At 46.2% G+C, this 20,689-nt stretch overlaps 1 long non-coding RNA gene across 1 annotated transcript; it reads left to right on the top strand.

Annotated features, from left to right (window-relative positions):
• Positions 1–6,937: 6,937 nt before the first annotated feature.
• Positions 6,938–16,739, top strand: LOC147911767 (uncharacterized). The gene is made up of 4 exons (XR_015550363.1): positions 6,938–7,066; positions 10,834–10,951; positions 11,289–11,425; positions 12,028–16,739. It is a non-coding gene; the product is annotated as an uncharacterized LOC147911767 (long non-coding RNA).
• Positions 16,740–20,689: the final 3,950 nt, after the last annotated feature.

Genomic DNA, 20,689 nt, shown 5'->3' on the forward strand with positions numbered 1-20,689 from the left:
GCCCAGCCAATGAGAAACACTGCACAGCTCAGCCAATAAGAAGCTGTTGCCGCCTGAACTGTTGCTTTCCCCCAATGGACTTTCCTTTAGAACAACCTCTCCCTACACCCCCTTTTCCTCTATAAAAGTAGCTCCCCTCAGGTTGTTTTCCCAGCTTGCCTATATGGTTTACCGTTAGCATGCACATCCCTGAATTGCAATTCTTTTTGGCTATTTCAAAATAAACTCGTTTTGAGGGTAAAATAACTAGTGAATTTGCCTTTTAAATTGGCAGTGTCCATCCCATTTACCTGAAGTTAGATCTGAAGTTACATGCATCTGAAAACATCTGAGCAGCTGTCTACAGAAGTATGCTGTGTGTGCGCGTGTGTGTTTATCAGATGGATATGCTGAGAGCACTCCCAGAGAACACCACTCCTATGAAAACCTTATAAAAAGTTATAATATCTGGAGAAAGCAGCAGGAGCTTGCTAAATTTAGTAAACTCATTTTGAGGATAAAATAACAGGCGAGTTTCCATTATCTTAACACCAGTATACATAATGCCTGGACCGTGTGTGGCGATACAAAGCTCCACCCACTTGTTCACACTCGGAGGGGACAAGGGAGTCTCTGATCCTCACTCAAGACACAGGACATTCCACGCACTTCATTTGGCCCTTACCCCTTCTGTCTTCTACCTTTTCCTTAAATCATTCTGCAACTCGGAGATAAGCTGACGTGATTGAGGCAGCCAATGGAAAGGAGAAGGATTGCTAAGAGGCTCGCCTTCTTCAGTGTTCTTGACTGCACTTCTTTTTTTGGTTCCTGGCCCCCACCCCAGGAGAGGCCAATGTCTGTAAAGCCTTTGGGAGCGACTGATGACTTCTCAGCACATTAGGGGTGGTCTTCCAGGCACTCATACTTCAAGAGGATTTTGGTGAGGCCCAAAACAAGAGTGACTCAGGTTGTCGAGGCTTTGAGTGTGCAAGGAGATTTAGCTGGGGCAGAAGTCTCCTCCAGACACAGTGGGAGGTGGACCCGCCGAGTCCTCTGCAGTAGGTCCAGCACTGGTGTCCTTGCAAGCTGCTCCTCCCTCCCTCCCCATTTTTTCTTTCTGTCTATGCACCCGCCCAGCTGTCTCCTCTGTCCATCTAGCTGTTTCCCATGAACTCAGGGTATGATTAGGGCCTGGCCTGCAGACAGAGAGTACAGACATGAGGGTCTGGTCCCTCCTGTGTGGGGTCTGAGTTCCTCTGCTGATCCAGGCAGGTGGTCCGGGTCAGGCTTGGGCAGCCATTGCTCTTCCGGGTGAAGGTTTAATATTGGTGACTCAGGCAAGTCCCAGAGCAAGGCTCTGGACTATTCACATGCTCCCGCCCAGCCCTCCTACGGTGGAAGCAGTGGGGACCTCCTCATGAGGGGAAGGAGGTGTGGTGCAATTGACACTCACCATCCAAGGTTAGAGCCGAACGTCACAGGTTAAGGGACACGGTCCTCCACCAGACCGCCTCACTTCAGAGAATCCAGCTCCTAAGTCAGGAGTCACTCAGGCCCACCTGCTCTCGGACCAAGAAACAGATGGAGCCAAGTTCTTGACCAGGCCACCTGCAGAGGAAAGTTACAGATGCTCAGTGAACATTCCTGCGTCATTTTCGCATTCACCTTTTATTCAAAGCTACACGATGAGCCAGGGAAATTAAACAGTGTCTGTCTTGGATAAGATTTACAATGAAGGTTGAAAAAATCCTGAATACTCTGGATGCAGAAAAGCAGGCATTTTCCTTAGGTATTTGACGGGGGTAAGTGAATGGCAAAATCTTTTCAGAAGGAGGTTTGTAAATATCTTATAAATGAAGAAAAATGAGATGCCCACTGTGAATTACATGGCTGCACTCACAAATATCTCAAACACTAAGAGGACACTTTCACAAGTCAGACATTAAATGAGTGCAGTCTCCAACCTTTTCGCTTTCTTAATGTATTAAGCACCAAAAAACACACTTATATTCAAAGAAATATAAAGTACGACAATCATGAGCTATTACTATTCGCTAATATATTTTAAAACTTAAGAAAACTCTTAATACCCCATTTACTTTGTAATGTCAAGAGGAAATGAACATTCCTCTCAGATTTCTTAAACAGTATTTCAAACAGACAGTGTTTTTCGAGGACAACTTCATTATGAATGTCGTAAAAGCTTATAAATGTCTAATACATTTTGTCGAAGATGATCCACATCCAGAAGGTTGTCCATCCGTGGAAGATGTGGCCCAATATGCTGACTCATCTCAGGAACTCTATTCCACAGGGAAGGAAGTGCAGCACATGGGTCCATGACGCCTGAAATGGCCCCGCTGCTCTACCACGGCCCAAAGCACTCAAAGCAGCGCTGGCAAGATGGTCTAGAAGAGTACAGGGAGGAGAGGGAGCAAAGTGGGTTCTGAGGGCCAGGGAGTGAAGGAGACAGAAAGCAGGTCGGGCTATATGGAGAAGGGGAAGGAAGCCAGATGGATCCTGAGTGAAGCGCTCTGGGAGGAGAAGGAGCGAGAGGTCTGTTACATTGGGGACCAACCCACACCAAGTGATGAATTGATTAATCAGGCCTTTTGACTGTTGGATACACTGGGAGCATGCCTTTTCATTTTCTGACCAATATGTCAGAACATGCATCTTCTGAGCAAACAGGTAAATGAGCCTCTAGAGAGACCCCCTTTAGTTTTGGGGGCAGGTGTGAGAGCCTCGAGCAATGAGAGCTGACTGGGCACCAGGGGATGCTGTGAACCATCCTGGCATTGCAGAAACTCAAAGAATCTTAGCCATGACCTATGCATCTCTAGCTTCTGCAACCCCTGACTCCTTCTCTGTGTCTCCCCTTTCTTGCTGTCAGTTGGTGAGCAGACTATTAACATCTAAGCCTTCCTGGGGTTGTGGGCGGATCTCTCTTCTCAGCCCGGCTCTCTGTCCCTCAGGAGGTCTCTATCCACTGCAGGGTCTCCCCACATGGAACCCTCCTGCAAGTGACTCCCAGCCCTGGGCCTTTCTTCCTCCCTCAATTCCAGTGACTGTATTTCCACCAACTACTGTTCATCTTTATTTCCAAATCTCCTTGAGATCTCAAAATTGTTGTAATGTGAATTCTTTTATCTTCCATTTTCTTCCCAAACTGTTCTGTCCTTGTGTGTCTTTTCTCTCACTTGGTGGGGACCACCATCCACCCAGGCAGCAGCAATTATTCATCTGCCAGCAGGAGCCCCTGACTCCCTGATCCCTTTCTTCACATGGCGGCTACTGCACACTCACTCCATGCCATGTATTCTCACCTAAGTTTTCATTTCGCTCTTCACTGCACCTAGTTTTAGGAGCGCCAACATCTGTCTCATTTCACCCGCCTGCTTGACTCTAACAGCCTTCTCATGACTAAATGGCCTCCCTTCTCTAGTGATTCTGTTCTGATCCATTCTGGCACACTGATACCCAAATGGGTCAATAGAGTTGAAAGCAAATTGAATCTTGTTACTCAAGGCCTTCAATTCTTGGGCTGGATTCTACCACATCCAACCCTGAGGGTTGTTTGCTCCTGGGCTGCCTTTCCCCCTCATCTTCCATCCTTAACTCTCTTCTCCCTCAGACCACACACTATGCATTCTTCCCTGGAGCAGCACCATGTTGTCTCCCACTCCTGCCCTGTGCACCTGTCTCCTCCCTAGTCCTTACACAGCCTCCTCTCTCTCCTCTGTAAATTCCCATCAACTCTCCTGCAATACACAGTTCAGCCCCTGGTGCATCCTTTCCTCACACACTGGCCTGAGTGGAGTCAACCAAATCTCCAAGAGCCCTTTGCCAATTTCTCTATCACAACACCCTCATACATTGTGCGCTTCCGCCAAAACCAGTCCATGGGCAAGAGAGTTTGTAACTCCCTTCAAGAGGGGGAATATTTTCCAGAGATCTACCAATGGAAAGCAGTATTCTCATATATAGTAGTAGTAAATTCCTATAATGTGATATTTATTGAACTCCTCATATATACCATGCTTCTATACTAGAGCTATATTTATATTATTACATATGGAAATCTAGTGATAGATTTGGAGAGGAGAATTGAGACATATATATGTTTGAAAAAATTAGGACAAGTTGATCTGTTAATTAGCATGGAGAAATTACATAGATGAAAGTGATAAAGTTGTGAAGAAGCAATTGGAGAACTAGACGGGTGTGGTGTAAGATGCAGATTATGTGCTTTGAATGGTAATTAGAAAATGCAGATTTATACGGGCTGCATTGCGTGTGGGAAGGCTGCAGGAAAGGGGGAGATATGGATTTGAAACATGAAGGATGATGATTTTAAAATAACGAGTATAGTAGGTGAGAGCTTGCGTGCACCAGTCACCAAGAAAGCGGCTTGCATTAAATCAAGGATTAGTGACAACAGCCCCATGAGAGGGTTCCTTACTGGTCATAACACTCCACTTAACAAATCCAAGCAAATAGAGGCACAACAATCATCTAACGTGACCCAGCTGACAGGAGGAAACAGCTTGGTACATGAATCCCAGCGGCAAAGGTCCAGCCCATATAGCCAGAACCACTAGCAATAATCCGCTCTAGTAGGTGAGTAATGACCTCCTGATTCCTCCCAGACAAGCAGAAGCCCAGGTGTTGGCCTGGGATAAAGTGTGAATGGGACAGAAAAACTGGGTGACATAAAGATCAAGAGGATATAGGTGATCTGGAGAAACAGGACCTGTGTGGTATGTAATGCCCCCATGCCAGGCCAGTATTAAAAGTACAGCACTCACAGCAGGTATCCATCTAGAGGACCAGTCTGAGGGAGGCAAGCCTTAGTCCAGGTGTTGAGAGAGTGTGGCAGGTGCTGGGAGACAGGAGTCACATCAGCAGCCCCCGTCTTCCCTCTCTTCCCTCCCCATGTGAATAAAGGTCACAGATGCATGGCCTCACTGATTGCTGACAAAGCCTGCAACAGCTCTCCTGCCCTCTGGATCTTTCTCAAAGTCTGACCCCTGACCCCACAAGCCCAGCTCTGGAAGACCTCACCAGAAGCTTTCTCGGGGCTTGCAAATGTGCAACCAGACTCTAGTGGATAAGACACCTATCAGGACCAACGGCTGTGTTCTTAGCACTCTCAACTATCTGCTGTCTGCTTGTAGTGTCTTAGTTTCCTCCCCCACAGCTTGGAACTAATTTTAATATTTTTTGATTTTGGTGTTTCTTGGTAGTTCTGTTTGAGCACTAGGAAGCCGTGTCTGCAGCTGACTGTGATATCCCAGGTATATTAGAGTTCTCCAGTGAGGCAGAACCAACATGAGATATGATATATATATATATATATATATCTGATATATATGAGATGAGATTTGTCATAAGGAATTTGGTTCACGCATTTATGGAGGCTCAGAAGTTCCACAGTCTTCCGTCTCTAAGCTAGAAACCAAGGAAAGCTGGTGGTATAATTTAGTCCAAGTCCACAGGCCAGAGAGACAGGGAAGCTGATGGGGTCAATCCCAGACCAAGGGCAGGAGAAGATGAGACAAGATGTTCCCCCTCATGCAGTGAGGCAGGAAACATGTGACAAGTCTTCCTTCTTGCACCTTTTGTTCTATTCAGGCCTCAATGGATTGGATAACGCCCACCCTCATGGAGGAGGGCAATCTTCCTTACTGCGTCCACCAATTCAAATGCCAGTCTCATCCAGAAACACCCCCACAGACACAAGCAGAAATAATGTTTAATCTGGGCACGCTGTGGCCAGTCAAGTTGACACATAAAATTAACCCTCACAGTGGTTAGGACAACATCAGAAACTATTGCATAACAACGTTCACATGTGAAGCCTCACCACGGCAACCAAAGTGATAGTTCCTGTGTCAGGATAGTGCCGGCATTAGAGTGTCCTTCCCAGTGGCACTGTCCACTGTGAGCGTGCAGTCCACCTAACATGACCTGTGGCTTGTGGTCTACCTCCCGTGGTAGAGTGTAGGTGAGGTGAACATTCAAGGTAGTCAGTCCTAGAGGAGCTGAACCTCCCTGTTTGTACAGCTCACAGATTGAGAGCAGCTGCAAGAATCTCTCAGCAGATGGCCTCCTGAAAGGCAATGGGCTTCCAGCCTCACCTTGAATAATCAGGAAGCTTCGTGCGAGACCTTTGCAGCAGAGATATGAAGTCCCCTTATCTTTCATCTTATAGCTGCAGAAGAAATAACTCTTCTGGGGGTTGAGGGTGGGAACATGACATCAGGGAAGCAGTCAGAGAGGTAGTGACTTATGCCTGGGCCTTGACGAATGGGCGAGAGTTCCACAGACAGAAAGGTAGGAAATGATCTGAAAATCATGACAAGGGTGTTGAGGGTTGTTTGATTTAATCGCTGGGACCTATCCTGGAAGGCTGCCGTGAGTGACTGTGTTGTTGGTTTTCCTTGGTCTTCCCCAAATGTCTGCAACCTTAACTGAATTGCCCAAATTCCAAGTGCAAACTTTTGGTCTTTCATGCCGTGCCCAGCCAATACTATCTGATCCCAGAGCTCACGTGATTCCACTGCATCCCTACTCTGATGTTTCTTCATGTCCATATCTAATAGCAAAGAAGAACTCATATCTACATCTAGGGATGGGAGGATGAAAGAATGGAGGGCTTCCTGGAGGCGGATGCAGTTGAGCTAGGATTAAAAGAACTGAGTGATCAAGATTTCCAAAGTCTGAGATGACAGGAAACAAAGTAAAAGATACATTCCAAGCCTTAGAAGTAGAGCTCGGCATTGAGGGATGGAAACAGATGTAGAAAGAGGTAACAATATGAGCAAAGATTCCAGTCAATTAGCGGGGTCTTGGTGTATGAGCCGAGTGTGCACTCTTAGACCTGGAGAGAGTGGACAGTCTTCCCGTCAATCATTGCACGCCCACCAATGGCGATGTCTGAAGGCGGGACCATAGAAACGACGTCGAGGCAGCCATAACGGTTGACGAGGCTCTTTAAAGCTGGATTGTGCAGTGCGGCTTCCGTGGACGGTTATCCTCGGTGACGAGGGAACATGGCGGCTCCCTTTCCTGCCATCTCCCAAGTGTAAGTTTACTTTATTTCCTGGTCGGCTGTCCGCAGTGTGCTCTTGAGGGAATCGGGGAGATGGTGTGTGCTGATGCACTTGGACAGAAGTGTCCCCTGGAGTCTGCATCGAGGGCAGAGCAGGCCCCTTCGCCGCGATCGGGCTCAGGGTTGAGCTTTCTGTGACAACGGGAGGTAACGTTCAGATCATGTGGTTGTGGAAATGTGGGTCTTGGACCCCCTGTTCGTGGTCTCGATGACCTGCGGTGTGGACAGCTTAGAAATGAGGAAAGGGCTGGGGCTGTGGGCCGGGGGGTGTGGGTCCAGGACGGGCCGTGGCCGTTGGCCGCCAGGGAGCTGATGTGGCCTTTGATTGTAGGGTGTCGTTGGGGGGATGTTGTCGTTGGGGGGTTGTTGTGGCCGGGTCTTTGTTACATCTTGGTCGTTTCCGTGAGATTTTTCGGGAGTGGCAGGATTTCCGCTCTTTTCGACCTTGAAAGAGGAAAGCGAGGGGCTGAGGGAGGAGCTGTGCGAGTGTGACAGCTGAGGGCCGACAGCTGCCTTTGAGCGAGTGTTGTGTTCACTGCACAACGTGGAGTGTGTCTTTCATACCATTTGTTGGGCACATTTCGAACGGGCTTCTTCATGTATTGCCTTAAGAAGAGAACAATCCTGGTAACTTCAAGGTGACGATGAGTCAGCAGCCGGCCTGGTCGGCTCGGGCTTGTTCCTGACCTCCGGGATCCGCCTTCAGTCCCGGTGAAGGCTGTGTGGCATTTTCATGTCCTAAAATGCGTGGTATCTAATGTCATTGCATTCCATCGAGTGCTCCAGACGCCTTCATGCGTTTCCATAAAAAGTGTTGTGTCATTTCCACCTTTGGAAGGAGAAAAATAGCGGTCTGGTTTGCAAGACCTTGTTGCCTTAAGTCCCTGAAGGGAATCCCATCCCCAGGATCCTATTTCCTGTTTTATTTTACAGTATAATGGCGTGGGGTGGCTCTTTTTGTTGTTGTTCATGATATTGCAGTCCTTTGAATTTGTTTCATCTTGATATTAGCTGTGTTTCCTAAACATTCTTCAAATGAGAGTCTTTTCCGTGTGCACTTTCGGGACTGAATTGCCCGGCTGGGCCCTGAAAGTTTTACAAGTTCTGTGAAGGCCCCTTAGCGCTCCTGTCAGCCAAGACTCAACCCTGTTGGACATTGAATTTTACGTGTTCATCCTCATGCATTTAATTACGAGGTCCTGTTGCTCCTCATAAACTTCCTTTAAATGGTTTGGGGAAAATTTCAATTTAGAGAGGAGGAATTTAGCGTCTGATTGAGCGCCTAAGTTTATAATATAACTGCGTGTTTGAAATAATTTATATTGTTCTATTCAGGTCTTGTTCCCTATTCATAATTTTTCTTAAAAATACACGTTTTGAGGTCCTCTCAATTTACAAGGCAGAACCTTCAGTTGGCTGAGTCCCTGAGGTTTTACGACAGTGACTGCTCTTCACGGTATGTCGAGGCCCGGCGGTAACATGGCTGGGAAGGTGTTTTACAGAACAATGGCATTTGGTATCATTTTATTCTATTAAATGTACGTCCTGATCCTTTTCATAAGCTTTGTGTTAAAATTTTCAAGTTGTCTTCAATTTACAAATGAGGAGAAGATTGTTCTGATCGTCTTTGTGCGTCTTGCTTTACCACAGTTACCGGCTTCAAGAGGTCCGGTAGCCGAACCTTTCAGTTTATTTACCAGTAGAACTTTTTCTTATCCTTAAATTGTTGAAATTTTCGTTTTTATGTTTCTTATTGCTTAGATCTAATAAGAATGAAGAAAAGTTTGCTTTCAATGTAAAAAATTCACACATTGAGCATCTGCCTGACGTTGTTTTACGACGGTGAATTCCCGGAAGTGCGGGTCACTGGCCACTGCTGGGAGCCATTTGGGTTCCTCCGGGATTTCATTTCTTGCAATAATTGTGTGTTGAGTATCACGTTATTCAATTCAGTTCTGTCCTGAGCCTTTTCATGCATTTCCTCTGACAATCGTGGGGCATTTTGAATTTACGTATAAGGAAATTCGCCCCCAGAATGAATGCTCTCTGTTCTCCAGGCGGGAATGTCCCTCGCAGGTCATCGTGCATACTTTTGAATAGTATTTTAGAGCCATAATTGTGCATTGAATATGTCGTTATTTCTTTTAAGTGTTGGCCTAAGTCCTCCTTCCCAGGTGTTCTCCCAGAGAATGACTGATTTGTGTAGTTTCTTTACAAACAAGGAGGATATGACAGTTTACATCCTGACCAGTTGGCCCAAGACCACTCCTTTCCTCCTAGTTTGAAGTCCTGGGCCAGGCTGGGCATGCTCCTCCCCCACCCACATCGCAAAGGGTGTTGTCCCCACCTCTCTGGACGCGAGTGTTGAGTGTGCCTTAGTGCCTCGGGTGCTAGCACATTGGCTTCAGAAACAGACAGTGCCTGCCTGTGTATTCTCATTCCTCCATCGTGTGACACCTAATGAGTATTCAAGGGGAGAATGAAATGAAAGGAAAACTGTTGTTTTGCTCAAAACCCTGAGGACCCTAATCACTGAGAATAACCTGATACTGGTGTTAAGTACAACAGTAACTTCCTGTGGACAATGGTCTTGGTTGAATTTGCTTATGAGTCTTTTTCTGGTTGATTCATCATATTGAGTGAATTATGTATATTATCTAATGTAGAAATGATTTAATGACTTTAATATTGGTGGAAAATTGATGTTCTCTAAATCCACCTCGATTACATTTAGAAATGTAAAATATTCTTGCTGGTATTTGGATTTTACTTTCTCTGTGTCATTGGTACTGGCAGATTCCTGCCAATACCAATTTCAGGAATTGGGACACTAACTAACCTCACTAGTCCTGGCTTTTGAGGTGGAGCCCCACACCTGAAACAATATCTAAGTGTGGGATGAAGGTAGTTTTATTCCATGCCCATTGCCCATAGTATTCTAGGGTATATTGCAAACTAAGAGCAAATTCCCCAGTCTATATATGACCAAATGTCCAGTGTTTTCCGTTGTTTTCTCCTCAAAGACCTATGTTCAATGTCAGATGGTAGTAACATTATGTAATATATGAAATTTTTCATGAAATTGTTCTGAATTCAATTAGCTCATGCTTAGTTTTAGCAATTTTTGAACTTACTCTGTTACCAATTACTGAGACTAATATAACAACAACACAGTTGTATAATATGCATCTCATGGTCTATTAAGAAGAACACAAAGCCCATGTGAATGATCCACTACACATAATCTTGCATGGCATGTAAGTGTCAGTACTTGGTAACAAAGTGAGAACAATAACCCATTCCAAAGGTTTGTTACCTATGCATTTAGGTATGAGTCAGTTGCCTTATTACTGAAGAGAAGAAATGCAGTTCTGAGACTCCCCTTCTAGCAAATAACTGACAGTACCTCTCAACGTAATATTTAATATTCCTCTAGATGTTTGAGCAAAGCAGGATGAACCATGAGTCATTTTGAAGGGGCAATGAGGCCTCTAAAGCAGCAGTCTTATCTTGTGGTTGATTCATGCAGTGCCAGTCTTGCAGTACCTTTCATTCTTTTGGCCTACCTCACACAGGCTGCATGATTGGGTACTCTGGCCCTATCAACCATTTCCAGAAATTCCTCTGAATAAGGGAAAGAGGAAGTTTGTCCCTGCAACTCATCTCATATGAGTTTCCAAGTAATGTCATTTTCCTGTACAAGTGCTGGGCTCTCCACCCACAGTCAACTCTCCCTGCAGGTTTGTACAGTCACCATCTCCTTCAGGACCTGTGGTGGAAAAGTCCAGTTTGTCAGCCTGTGGGCCTGTAATGAGGAGAGAGTGGAATGGGAACCAATAGTCAAGACCAGCCAGACAGGTGAGTGCCATCTCATGCTTGTGAGGCGACTGAGTTGGGGGAGGGTAGCCCTCCTCTCCTGTCAGCTGTACCCCCATTTCAGATGGTGTGGAACTCCCTTCCCTGAGTCTCTAAGACAGGAACTTCCAGCAATGTCAGGGGCACTCCCTGGGCGCTGCTTAGTAACCCCATTGCAGAGACCGTGTGTACAGTCAATTTCTTCACTAGTCAAGGGCATCTTCTTCCAGTCCCCGTTTGTGTTCCTCTACTCACTGTGGGTGCCACTGTTCCAGACACTTTGACCTTGTTAGAATGTCACATTTCAAAAAAAACCTGATTTCGACATTTTCACATCAAGGTTTTGGCTGTCTTTTTATCCTGTTGGAAGACCCTTGCAAGACCAGGCAGAAGCAGGATGGACTGGGTGCGATTGTCAAAAACAGCCTTCGGGAATCCAGAGATTGTGGGAGATTGCTCATGTGCTTTTTCTTTCAGGTACGAGAATGTGGATTTGCATGTAATTTAAAGGCAGCTCTAACTAGGACGGGGGGAAATGATGAGATCCGTACACCGAGTGGGTGCCAGAGACTGGTAGTCTGCCAGTCCAGACCTGCTATGGGTGGGTGGGCATTTATGTGGCGGTGGTCCTGCAGGCAAAGGCTAACAATTCAAGTAATAAATAGGTCAATACTTCTTTCAATATATAGCTTTCTGCACGTTGTTGGCCATTTTGTTGCCTTGGAGATGTTGTAGTGGTCAGACACTGTGTTTCACTGACAATACGTTATTGTTATCTGAGTGCAAAAGACCTTGGTCTCTTTCCTACTCTCATCTTTGAGCTTCAGTTTCCACATTTGCAACATGGGAGTCAAGCCTTGCAATCAGGGGTGTTGTGAGAATCAAGAATGATAATCTTTGTAAAGTGCTCAGCACACAGCAGGTACTGAAGGAAGTAGCTCACCACTCCCCGAATCCATCTGTTGGAGCAGAATCTTTTGGATTGATTTAATCGCTCCTCACCCTGTCAGCCCCCACTCCCACTTCAGGTCTTTAGACCTTGCCACAATTGACAACTAAATGTCTATTTCCTTTCACAGGGCCAGCAAATGTCCTCAGAGGTTACTGGGCATCTCTCTAGAAACCAACCTCTTTAATTCTCCTATGATGCCAGGAGGAAGCCGGCCACTGAGACTTTGCCTTCTCTGAGCCGCGTGCTTTTCTGGCCAGCCGGACGCCTCACATCGAAGCTGATGTGGCTCAGCACCGAGTTCGGGCTGGACGGTACTTGTTAACTGGCAGTGCCACAGAGGTCTCACCTCTTCCTTGCCTATATAAAGTCACTTCTTTTCTGGGCGGTGGTTAATTCATTGAAGATCAAGTAAAGACTTTTGACAGTTGGGGGGAGTGCTAAATGTAAATATGGCCTATCTAAGGTGCATTCAAAGACACCTGTAACCTTTAATCCATAGATACCTCTGCTTCCTCTATTGCTTTATTAGGACTGGTTTTATCCACAAGGTGGCATCACGGAACCCGATATTCACTCACCAAAGGTCAAAACAATCCACACTTCTTTGTGATTAGAAACTACAGTCTGTACCCTCTATACAGCGTGTTGATATCACAAAGACATTCCTTTGTCCTTGTAATTGCTTACTTCATTTTAGAGCCTAGGAAGGTGGGGATCAATTTGCTTGTCTACCCAGTGAATTCCTGGTATGTGAGATCCTTAGAAAAACCCATACTCAAGCCCGTGTTCCTTCTCCAAGTGACATGATGGTGACCATGACTGGCTTAATTGCTATTCAAAAACACGTGTGAAACGGCAATAACTGTGATGCCTTCTTCCTCTTCCACACACACTTGTTGTTCCCACTCCCCATCAAAGTCATCTTAGCTCACTTCATGGAGGAGGGGTGGGGAAGACCAAAATGAAGGGTTTAATGGGTAAATCCACTGACTATTGGTGTTTAAAAATAAGTCACGGGGTTGAGGATTCCAAAAGAGTGACTCTACTTGGTGGCATTCTCAAAATCAAGACTCTCAGGAAAGAGAAGGAGACCCTGCTCAGAATGTAAGATTGGATCTGTTTCTTTCCCAGGAGTCCATTCCTAGGCCAGCCATGTCACTGAGCCTCACGAGGCATGTACTCATGAATATGTGCTCACTGGTGGGAATATTAATGTGCTGTAGATTCTGGTGTGAAGTATTCCACGTCAAAGTCCTGTTTGCCTTATGTATTCTTTCATTCCTCTTATTTATGTGGGTGATGGAAAGAGAAGGGATTATACTGGACCCTTTAAGGCAAGGCCCTTGAAATGGAGGGTATTCCTTCTTATACTGGTCCCCTCTTATATGCAGACTTTCCTCTGGCTGAATCATATTCCGTTGTGTGTATGTACCACATTTTCTTTATCCATTCATCTGTTGATGGACACTTAGGTTGTTTCCATGACTTGGCTCTTGTGCATAGTGCTGCAATGAACACTGGGGTGTGGATATCGCTTTGAGATAGTGATTTCATTTCCATTGGATATACGCACAGAAGTGGGATTGTTGGATCATATGGTAGTTCTATTTTTAATTTTTGAGGAGCTTCCATACTGTTTTCTACAGTGGCTGCACCACTTTACATGGGAGAACACATGTTTAACTAACAAGATTTTGTGACTGGTTCTCCAGCCACTTGGAGATTGTTGGCTTTCTTGAGACGATTTACAGAGGTTGGAGGCTCAAAAAGGGGACAGGGTTTCTCTGATCAGGAAATATGGAAGGACAAACGCTTTCTTTCAGATGCTTCAAGCCTAGAGGTGGGGAGAGGGCTGGAATGAGTGGCCCTCTGTAGAGCTGCTCTCAGAGCCTGAGGCAAAGCAGACAGGAGGATCAGGGCCCTCAGTGTGAAAGGCGTACTGGCCTTTGTGTGTTCAAGAGTGTCTCCTGCCCACTTCCCCATCCCTGGCACTACCTGGGATCAGCCTAGCTGGAGGACAGAAGATAACAGTACACACTGTTGAGTGTGACATGAGAACATGTGGCCCTCTGGCCAAGGTGAAATTTTTATGATGGGGGCTGCTCCTTGTTTCTCCAGCTTCCTTGAGGATTTTGCACTTAGCTGCTGGGGAATGCATTTGGGGTGTGGATATTTGGGGTCCCTGGGAAATAATAGGCCATGGCCTGTTGTCAGTTTCTGTGCTCTGACGTGAAGGTTCTGAACAGAATGTTGTCCACCATGCAGAGCAATGGCATATTAGGAATCATTAGGGATCGCGGTTCTTTGTACGGGAATTTGGTTGGAGTTTTATCCAAGCGTTTCCATATTAGCTGTCTGCACTCTTCTGCTGAGCATACTCTGCCCATGGGTGGGAAGAGAAAAGTCACTGGGTCCTGTCAATGAATGATACATGAAGCTGGGGACATTTGGATCGTCATGGGCACGTGCAGATGAGCCTGGATGTTCAGGAACGTCCCAGGTGAGCTCTCCAGGCTGGAGGATTTAGCCCTCCTATTCCTCCTTGCTGAAGAGGCCATTTACCCACAGGCTCTGTCTGTCCCTTCCCCCGTTTATCTGCTAGAAGACATTGTTGCTTGGTGGTCTGACCCCTCTGCCATTTTGGTCTTCTCACAGGGGCAATGACAGTGCCTCAGGGGGACCTTGTTTGCACTCTCAGGTAAGAGGGTGCTGTAGACACAACAGTGAGGGGTGTGTGCATCGTGTGTGGTACTTCAGCTATGGATGGGAGAGAGGATGGGGAGCTGCAATTTGAGGAGGGGAGGGGTGCTATGGGTTTTCTATTTCAGGCTTTTGATTTCTCTCGATTGGTGAAGTCTGGGGCGGGCACATCAGAGGCCCAGCAGGGATATGAGGACACTCTGAGAGTAGAAGGAAAAATTGACAGTGGAGAGGACAAGGGACTTTGGTGTGAAAGTTGTGATGGGCATTGTGGGTGTATGGATGTGTCTCCTGTCCCCTTTCTGCCTTCTCGCAGCATAGCTGGGGGACAGAAGGTAACGGTGGACACTGATGGATATAATGTGACTAGATATGGCTCTCTTGTCAAGTTGAGACATTCATTGTGGGGACAGGGTATTATTTTCCATTTTCCGAGTGAACTGTGATTTTGTCTGCAGCTGGGGCCAGAGGTTTGATCTCTGTGTCTTGTGATACACAGGCCCTATTAGAACACATGTTGGTAGGAGAGGACTCAGATCCTGTGTTATGGTTATTAGGGTGCAGGCATCTCAAAAAGGGTGGAAGTAATGTGCAAAATGTGGGCACTCCTGCACCTTGTGAATGGTCTCTTCTCTATCCCTCTGGATTCGGGTTTGCCCTCTCAGTCCATCATGCTGACGCCAGGAGCACAGTATATGGATTCCTGAGGGTTGCCAGCCAGGCCAGCTCGCAGTTGAGTTTTGGGTTGGCCTTCTGAGCTTCCCTTGCCCCTTCACATGCAGACCTCCTGTACTGCTTCTTATCCACTTCAGAAAAGAACAGCGGGTGCTCTGTGCAGTGACGCCTAAAGAGACTCACTGACTTCCTCAGTCTCCCCAATCAGACAGACACAGTGGCCTTCCAGAATGCTAAAAGGCCTCAGGTTGATTCAACTCTCGGATCAACTTGGAGTCTAAGGTGGTGCAGTCAGGGTGCTGAGCTACAGGCTGTGAAATACCCTTAAACCAGGACCCAAGCACCTGTGCTTCTTCTCCAGAGCCCAGAAGAGATGGGTTGTGTACTGAAAAATTTGATAAAAGGGTAAATTTTATGTTGTGTTCTTATCACACATAATAAGAATACTAATTAATGAGAGTGGAATGAAACTTTGGAGGGGATGGATATGTTTATGTCATAGATGATGGTGATGGTTCACGTCTGTATACTTTTCTCCAAACTCATTAAGTTGTATATGTTTATGTGTACGGCTTTCTGTATGTCAATCTTACTTTCATACCTCAATAAAGTGGTTTAAACATAATAATAATACAGACCCTCCGTTGATTACAGATGAGTGCCCCCTCAAATGTTTTTAGATTTTAGAACTGAAGGGAAGAATGTGTCTACACAAGGAAATGGGCGATGCCGTTTACTGAGTCTGTATTCTTGCTTTGCCTTGATTTTTCCATGTACATGTAGCATTTGCATTGGCCGTGTATAGGTTAACCGTTAGTCCAGAGGATGTCGATTTTCATAGACTCACAACAGTTCTACAGAAGCCATGAACTTCACCTGCAGAACTTCGACTCAAGGAGTGGCCCTGTGACATCAGTTGTTTGTCCTAGGACCAGAAATTGACTTTGGGGTGCTGTGACTTTGGGATTGCCTTGGACTTTGGGTTGTTTTCATTGTTTATGGTATTTGCTTTTGTGCTTACTCAAGAAATCTTTTAAATATTTTACACATGGGGACATGTCAAAATGTGTATGTCCTGTATCTGTGTTCTACAGGGTGGAAGGCCGTAGTCTCAGGCTGATTGGTCACTCCAGGAGCCACCTTTTCTCTGAGACCTTCCCTCACCTTCTGTTTAGTGTGTGACTGAGTCCCCTGACCACGGCTACCTTGTTTGATACTTTTCATCTTAATCTCCTTGAGCCAATCATCCTTTTGTTACATTTAATGTTTGGGACTAGATCCCAAGAATGAGTGATGCCGGCAAAGCCTCCTAATTTCCTTTCACTGCAGAGCATAGAATTTAAAAGACATGCTGTTGAGTGTTCCTGAGCTATCCTCCTTTCTTTGTGTTTAAAATGTGTTTGCTGCTTAAGTTTCTTGCCTTTTATGGAACACTTGTGTTCTTCCAATAAAATGTACTTGATTCAGAAGATGCCACTTGTCGATTCTTTTATTCAGAGTGAACACCAGCAAGATCAAGGGAGCTGTGGCTGTGCCATGTGCGTCGTCGCCTGAGCCAGGGCAGAGCTCTGAGCTATAGAGTCTGATGCATGAAGGACAGGGGCTTGGTGGCAGGGGAAGGGGCTCTCCAGGCCCTGAAGGAAGTTTGCCCCTTTGTTAAACTCGCCTCTTTGTTTAAGGAAGTACTCCCCTACAGGTAGTGTGTAATCTAATCCCTCCCTATGAGAATTGATCCTTTTAGCCACTCCATGGAGGCCATAAACACAGATTTGGGGATTGTGGAGTGAGGTTGGGGGGATCTCCTGATACCGACGAGGGTAAGGTAGGAGTAGAGGAACCAGCTTGGATCTAGAGAAGATCAGTCCAGAAGTGGTTGGGTGTTTGGGTGGGGCTCTCTTCCTGGGATTTCATACAGGTCTTGGGCTGCTGGTGTCAGCAACAGTTCTTGCCATCCAGTCTAGAGGGGCCCGAGCTGCAGTGTCTCGTTTCTTGCCTGAGGGAGTTTATCAGTATGCAGAGTTCAAATCACTTCTCTTTTTCTTCACTTGCTGCTGGACGTTTATCTATATGCCTTTTCTTATCCTCTCTTGTGTTACAGAATGTGTCTCACATTAAGCTGTGACCGTTTCCCCATTTGATGGTAGTTCAGGTCACTGGGTACGACTTTACCAGAGTCATTAGCTTTTACTCTTTATCAAAGAGCACAAGATATCATTGGCACTCTGAACATGACATTCCCAGCCATCACCAGAAGTTCATGTCTTTGGAGGCTGGCCCTTGGCCAGGCGGCGGGGGCCATGGGCATTCCGCGGCGCCTGCGCAGTCTCCACCCAGAAAGCCAGTGGTCGCCAGTGCGCAGGTGCAATATGTACCCTATGGAGAGGACTAGCAAGACGCGGTGACGGGTCTAAGTGGAGTAGGGCGCAGAATCGTAGGGGCGGAGTTGAGGCTTTTCACGGTGGGGGAGACAGGGTTGAAGGCTGGGGACCAGGGGAGGCCCCCAGGCTCTATCGACATAGTGAGCGCAGGGCCTGCTCTAGGTGAAGAGGGGAGGGTCCAAGTGGTCTGGATCTGACGGGTCCGCCTGGTGCACACCTTCCTGGTCCACCATTCACCTGCCCCTCAGAGTTCCTCAGTGAACCGTTGGCCTCCAGGCGCCCCTTGAGTGAGGTTCTGTGAAACCTTTTCCTCCTCAGTCATGCATCTCTCAACCAGAGATTTTTGACACTCAGGCCGCAGATATTGCCTCAAATATTAGCCAACATAATTCAGAGCAGCACATTCAAAGAATGATGACTATGGCCAGGGAATGTAAGGAAGCTTGAATGTGAAGAAATCTCTTAATTTTCTATATTAAGAGACCAAAGAGGATAATCATACAGTCTTCTCCATAGATGTTGAAAGGATTAAAATAAGAAGGGTTATATTTACCAGAGGCATTTGCTTTTAGTCTATTACCAACACCACAAAATCGAGTTACCACTCTGGTCATTACATTACTTTCTCTAACATCATAATCACATATATGCACATAATGCACCATTTCCTTAGGGCAAGGGCACTCACTTGAGTTTCTTTCATGAATCATGTGTTTTTATGAGACAACGCTGCAGGTCAACCCCATGGATTCCCACAAGAGCTCGGCCCAAGGACGATGTGGTGCCTGTTGATCTACTTCAAAATATGTTGTTGAATAATGACTTCAGAGTTGGAATCTTAAGTAGAACTCTTACTAATTTATATATATATTTTTTGATGTATAGGAACATTTAAGGGAAACAGTTTCACTGATGTTATATGCTTACTATTTAAACTAAATAGAATTATTTAGTGTTTGTGAAGGGTTTATTTATTAAGCGATTGATTGTGTTTTTCTTTTCTTCCCAAATCTGCTCTTTCCATGTCTTCCCCATCTTGGTAAATGGCAATTTTTTCCGTCTTATTGTTCATCCCAAATACCTTGGTCACCTCCTGAGCACCTATGTTTCTTTCGTGCCTCACATTAACTCCATCAGCGAAACCTCAGCTCTACCTTCAACATACAACCAGAATGTCACCACATCATTGCATCTCCACTGTTGCTACCCTTTTCCAAACCACATGTACCACCCTCCTGGATTATTCTAATAGCCTCCTAACTAGTCCCTCTACTTCTTCCCTGCTCTACACAGTCAGTTATTGTACATATGTTTTGTTGAACATCTGTACACATTTCTGTGGGGTAAAGAACTTGAGTTGCCATTGCTGGGTCACAAGGGATGTGTATGTTAGCTTTGATAGATACTACCTAACAGATTCCCCATTTGGTTGGACCAATTTGCACTCGCAGCAGGAGTGCAACTTTATAGAAGAAGCAAGGAAAGGAATTGTGTTAGGAAGATAACACAACCACAGTCCCACCCAGTTAGTGCATCAAGTGGATTGATTGTTCCACACTCCCTTTCACTGGAGACATGCCTTCTTTGTACCATGGGAATGACAGAGTAGCATCTAGAAGATTTGTGTATGTAGCTATTGGTGATAGACCATGAGGCTACAGTGGAATATGACACTGTTGATGAGCGCATAAGACAGAGCTGAAGAGACCCTGTGGGCAAAGATGGGCAGGGCCGCCTCTAGTGGGATGTGAGGGCGGGGCTGCCTCTGCTTGGATGTGAGAGCGGGGCCCTCTCCGGTGGGATGTGAGGACGGGGCTGCCTCTGCTGGGATTTGAGGGCAGGGCTGCCTCTTGTGGGATGTGAGGGGAGGGCTACCTCTCATGGGATGTGAGGGCACAGCCTGGGCTGAAAACCATGTGTAGTCTTTCCTTCCCCTCAGCTCTGGCTCCTCATGCATGCTTTTATACAGCAGAGTTCTGGTGAGAGTGAATATACAAGACAGCTTTGGCAAGAAGCAAGAATTCAGGAAATGGCAATAAGCTGGCTGGAACATGTGTGTTGGATTGAGCACAGACCCACATCTACACCTTGCTGCCCTGAGGATGGCTTGTGGACTGTTAATATGAAGATGGGGTTCAGGAACTTCTCAACCCTCCTTGAAAATCTAGTCATTGCCCAGCTGCCAGGAAGGCAAGGCCATGGACAGCACAGGTCCAGGAGTCATTTTGTCCTTTGTGGCAGACAGCAAGTCAGTATTTCCCGGGCAGCTTTAGAGTGGGGTAGGGGTGTCTGTACCTGGCCTCACCTCATGATTGGCAGCTCTGGTTGCAGTGTGGCTCAAGAGTGTATATATTTCAAAGCTCCCAGGAGATTTAGGCTCTGACACTTCTTGATATGGAGGTCTCATGGTTCTGACAGAACAAGATTGAAAGCTTCAAAGCCCCCTTGACTAAGCTCAGACATCGCCAAATATCCCCTCCACCACATTCTACAGGTCAAAGTAACTCACAGGCCAGCCCAGATCCAGGGGATGGAGAAACAGACTCCACCTCTTGATGGAAGGAGTGGAGAAGTCCCGGTGCAGAAAACTGCACATCCAGGGAGAGGAGGAATTGCTGTGGCCTTCTCTGCCATCAATATACCACAGTCTCTATATGGAAATAAGAGCCAATACGTAGGGCAGAGTCTCATAAGCAGAACATGGGCTCATCAAAGGACATGAAGTAATATAGAGAGACAAAGTTTCTATGTGGGATATGAGCTTACCCGTGGTATATGAATCCCTTCTAATCCACTGGAGTGAACACTGAATCAAAAACTGGGTGTAAAGGTACCATCTGTGGCTTTGCAAGGGGGTGGAATTTCAGCTCGGCCTTCCCTCTTCATACTCTAAGAGGAATTTGTGAAATACATAAGAGAAACCTGAACTAAATTGGAGTTGGGAATGCCTGTAGGGGGAGGTCTCAAGCCCTATCATACATCACGGATTACTCCAACCAGGAAGAGACCTAGGCTTGCATCTCCAAGAGGAAGTAC

Source organism: Ceratotherium simum, chromosome X (assembly GCF_057802395.1).
Source record: "Ceratotherium simum simum isolate JZ-2026a chromosome X, ASM5780239v1, whole genome shotgun sequence".
NCBI lineage: Eukaryota > Metazoa > Chordata > Mammalia > Perissodactyla > Rhinocerotidae > Ceratotherium > Ceratotherium simum.